Source organism: Elaeis guineensis, chromosome 1 (genome assembly GCF_000442705.2).
Source record: "Elaeis guineensis isolate ETL-2024a chromosome 1, EG11, whole genome shotgun sequence".
In the NCBI taxonomy this organism is placed as follows: domain Eukaryota; kingdom Viridiplantae; phylum Streptophyta; class Magnoliopsida; order Arecales; family Arecaceae; genus Elaeis; species Elaeis guineensis.
In genome coordinates this window covers 29,053,164-29,058,120 of record NC_025993.2, presented here as the reverse complement: position 1 = coordinate 29,058,120, position 4,957 = coordinate 29,053,164, and the positions used below count along the sequence as shown (strand labels likewise).

Here is a 4,957-nt window from a genome sequence, read left to right as displayed (position 1 = left end):
AGACGGGCTATAGCTTGGGTGTTATTATTTATGAGTTGACCCGTGGTTTGCATAAAGCTGGTATGTATTTTCATCATGGCTTCTAGACTTTTCTCTAAAGAGGTAATTTTCTTGTCATTATCATGGAAGCCTAGCGGGTTGTTCATCACTGGGTTGGACCTTAGATCTTGCTGATTGAAATTTGGATTACCTACATTAGGATTCTGGGACCATGAAAAATTCGGGTGATTCCTCCAACCTGGGTTATATGTGGGTGCATAAGGATTGTTCAATGGTCCTTAATAGGTGGCATTCACCTGTGCACACCCATTCGAGTAGGAACATTCTTCTAAGACATGATCTGGTGCATTGCACCCTTTACACATGGGTGCAGATATTTGATTTACATTGGCTGGTCTCTGTAATTCTAAGGCTTCCAATCTACGTGTTAAGGTTGCAATCTTGGCCTCTGATGCTAGGGTTGGTTGAATTTGATGCATTCCTCCTCTTGAAGGTGTAGCTTTATCAGGTTCCCTAGTTGTTTCCCACTGTAAATTTTTCTCGGCTAGGTCTTTTAAGAATTGCCAAGCTTCAGTAGTTTCTTTGTCCATAAATTGGCCTTGGCACATGGACTCTAGCATGGTTCTTGAGTTTGAATCTAACCCCTCATAGATGATCTGGCATAGTCTCCAAGTTTCTATTCCATGGTGTGGGCATTGGGTCAAAAGATTCTTGAAACGATCAAAGTACTTCCAAAATGATTCACCAGCTAGTTGGTAAAATTGATTTATTTCATTCCTAATCCTAGCTGTTTTATGATGGGAGAAATACTTTTTTAAAAATGTTCTCACAAAGCCCTCCCAGGTAGTGACAGAATAGTTTGGCAGACTATAAAGCCACTTCTTAGCATTGTCCTTAAGGGCAAAGTTGATTAATCTAAGTTTGACCTCATCCTTTGTTAATTGCAGTTTCATGGTTGCACATACCTCCTCAAATTCTCTAATAAATATATAAGCATCCTCTAATCCTGTGAATTTTGGAAGCATATTTATGATTTGAGGTTTGATTTCAAAATTGTTAGCTGTGGGTTGTGACAACCTGATACAAGATGGTTGGATGGAGCCAACTGGATAACATAAATCCTTAAGGGTCATGGGTTGGATTGGTTCAGCCATTGGAACAATAGGAATTGACTCAATCCTAACTAGACGACCCGACACTCTTCTCCACACACGAGGTGTGCGGTTCTCGATGTTTATACAATTTTTTTTTTTTTATAAAATTTTTATGTATAAGAAAAAGAAAGAAAAAAAATTCTAAAGAGAAGATCCTAAGGAGTCCTAAATCTAAAGAAAAGTAACCAAATTAATTTAAATTTTAATATTTTTTTTTTTCAAACAAGTGAAATAATAAATTAAACTCAATCTATCCTAGGGTTAACCTAAATCTAGACAGCTCCTAACTATTCCAAGATGACCCTTCAAACCTTCCAAGTGGAGATTGATCAACTAGTTAGCCAGGTAAGTATAAGAGGTGGGAGGTTCACTCATCGTTGCCTTTCTAGACACCAAACGAGTTGGTCAGGCCAGCAACTGAACCAATTTAACAAACCACCCTTAGGGACTTGCCTAGACACCAACTAATCAAACAACTCAAACTTAGTAGAACTCTTAGGGTTCCTTGTCCTATTAAGCTCGAATTCCTTAAAGTTGACGTCTAATTGATTTTAAGATTAAAGGTCTAGGTAATGCAATATGATGAAGATGATTTTTGGGCTAAGGAAGGGTAATGAAATCCCCACCTTATCTTGTTAATGGGTTGATGCCCTTAGATTAATTATGAAAATGCAAATGCAAATAAACAAGATGATCAAGAATGTAAAAGATTTTAATTTAGAATTTTTTTTTTTAATTTTGATATTTTACTTCACGATTATGAAATGTCTTTTGTTTTGTTTTATTTTATTATTTTTTTTTGTGATTAAGTAAATTCAAATGATTAGGTCTAAAGGAAAAGTAATTAACTAAAAATAATAAAAGAAAAATTAGAAGCGTACCTGAGTTTTCCAGCAATCACCAACTAAATATAGAAACCTAAAGGAAAAAGAAAGAGAGTTATAAAGCACGAAGAACAAATATTTGAAAATAATTTAAAATGCCAAATCCCCGGCAACGGTGCCAAAAACTTAATGTGCAAATCTTAAAATTTGTAAATAAAACCGCAAGCGCACGGTGTGCAGAGTAGCACGACCAGCGAGTACGGGTCGATCCCACAGAGACTTGGTTTAAAAATGATTTTCAAATCTATGCTCAAGCGAGCTTTAACAAAAATCGAAAGTCGAAAGTTATTTGCTAAAGACAATAAGACTAAGGATCTAGGGTTTTTGAATCCACTAGATCTAGATTAGAGAATTCTACCTAGAATTTTTCTTATTGATCCTAACGACTACTCCTCTTGTCTTTCCCAAGCATAGATTATGAAGGGACTAAGGCCCAACGATAACCCATCAAGATTCTTTATAGAGGAGTAGTAACTAGGATCCCTTAGGATTTTCTCCTCCTATGCACTGAATCAAGCATGAACTATGAAGGGATTCTGACCCAACTGTAGTTCATCAAAAATTCTTGACAAAAGAGGAAGAAAAAGAAATCCTAAGAAAAAGAAAGAACCCTATGTAAAATCCCTACTCATGATCTAGCTTCATCGCAAACCCTAGAAGGGATGCTTAGCTAGACATGATCTAAATCTACTTGCAAAATTTAAATGCAGAAAAATAAACTACCCTAATTTCATAAATTAAACTATCATAATTGCATAAATTTAAACTGCATAATTTAAACTAACCTAATTGCATAAAATTAAATTGCATAAATTAAACTATCCTAATTGCAAGAAAAATAAATTGCATAATGTAAAGAGATGAAATTGCATAAAAATAAGATTTTATATATAAAAAAAATTTATTACAAAAACTTCAAAGCTCGAGGCTTGAGAAGAGAGCTAAAAATCCCACTATCTAGGGTTACAAGCTTGATCGGAAGGAAGAATACATAAAACAAGGGCCTTTGGGGGCTTTTTATAGGCATTTGGGGGTTATAAGGTTTTCAAAACTTTAGATGTGAGACTAAGAGGTTTTAGAGGGTTGTTAGGGGGGTTTATGGTGCGCCGATGGGTCCATGATCCATGCGTCTGTTGCTGTGGACCAGGCGGCTAACTAGATCACCAAATTAGTTGATTTTTGATCAATTTTGATCTGATTTGACTCGGGTTTGACCCAATTGAGTCTTCTTTCTTCATTCTTCAATTCCTGGGTCAATTTAACTCCGTTTTGCATAAAATTTGCACCGTTGGAATCTTCTTTCCTTGTTCTTTCTATTGATGATCTCTTCTTCTGCAAAATATAATAACAAGTATCAATTTTTTAATAAAGTTAGATAATTTAGATATTAATTGATACTTTTTATGTCAATTTGTGACATAAATCAGTGATCTCCTTTTCAACTAAGTTCTTTGACCAAGCTTAGCCTTCTCTTCAGAGATATTTGTGCTACCGAATTATCCACCAACCACATCTCCAATCTTGAGGCTAGCAGTATAGAGATCATATACAAGTTGGAGAAGATATTCCCTCTTAGATTTTTTGATTCCATGGAGTACCTCATGATTCATCTTGCATATGAAGCTAGGGTGGGGGGTCCAATGCAGTACAGGTAGATGTATCTATTTGAGAAATACATGCACAGTCTCAAGAAGAAAGTGAAAAATAAGGTCCGAGTTAAAGGTTCTACTGTGGAGGCTTATATAATAGAAGAGATTTCAAATTTCAATCGATACTACTTTAATTTTAGTGTGCACACCAAGCTGACTTAAGCAAACTGAAATGATGATGGTGGTGCTGAGAAATTAGAGCAGAAGATCTCAATATTTGCCTATCTCGTTCGAAAATTTGGGCATAAGGTTCGTCGGATTTTCTCCGATATTGAACTTCGACAGATAGAGACATATATTTTGCTAAAGTACATGGAGGTCGACTCTTTAATCATAATTCTGACTCTTTAATCACAATCCTAACTCTTTAATTACTTATTTCAGTATACTTATCTTATACATATTTAGGCAATATGATGAGATATTGAAAGGAGAAAATTTGAGCATAAGTGATGAAGAAATATCAACACAGCGCTCAAAGAACTTTACATGTTAATTCCATCAATTGGTAAGCATCCATTGTCATTTTATATATTTTAATTTTTTTTAATTTATTTTTTTTATGATATGTAGGTCATTTAAGGGAGCGAGTCTATACCAACAAAGCTGAGACCATTAGGTTACGGGCCTAAAAAATACGTGACATGCTATAATGGCTGTAACGTAAATGATTTTAAATTTTACATCCAACAATATAGAAATTATAAAAGCACAATGAACAGTGGTATGTATATAAAAGACAGTTGGTGGGAAGATAAGACGAAGAGTGACTACTATGAAATCCTTTTGAAGAAGTGATTAAGATGAGTTACATTAGAGGTAATAGTGTCATTCTACTTAAGTGTCAATGATTCGACACCGACAATGATATGAAGGTTGATCCACGGCATGGGCTTATTGAAATCAAACATGGATCAAAAACTTATGTCAACGAATCATTTGTACTAGCTGCACAAGTTGCTCAAGTATATTATACTCTTTTTCCATCAAGAGAAAGAGAAAAAAAAGATTGGTGGGCTGTATGCAAAATTAAATCTCGAGCCGTTCATTACGTGCTCGAAGAAGAAAAAGAGCCCTAATTATTAGAGTGCTTTCAAGGGGATGAGACAGTAGGAGTTCATCAATCCTTAGATGATGTGGAATTAGATTCTTCAAAAATTCTCCTACGTGAAGATGGCCAACATGAGGAGATAGATCCAACTGAGATTGTTTTAAAGGACAATCCTCCCCAAGAAGGAGAAAAAAAGGAAGAGGTGGAAGAAGAGGAAGA

At 35.2% G+C, this 4,957-nt stretch overlaps 1 non-coding gene across 1 annotated transcript; it reads left to right on the top strand.

The window, feature by feature from the left end:
• The first annotated feature begins 678 nt into the window (after nucleotides 1–678).
• LOC140854903 (small nucleolar RNA R71) lies at nucleotides 679–785 on the top strand. Its single transcript, XR_012137997.1, has one exon. It is a non-coding gene; the product is annotated as a small nucleolar RNA R71 (small nucleolar RNA).
• The last annotated feature ends 4,172 nt before the right edge of the window (nucleotides 786–4,957 follow it).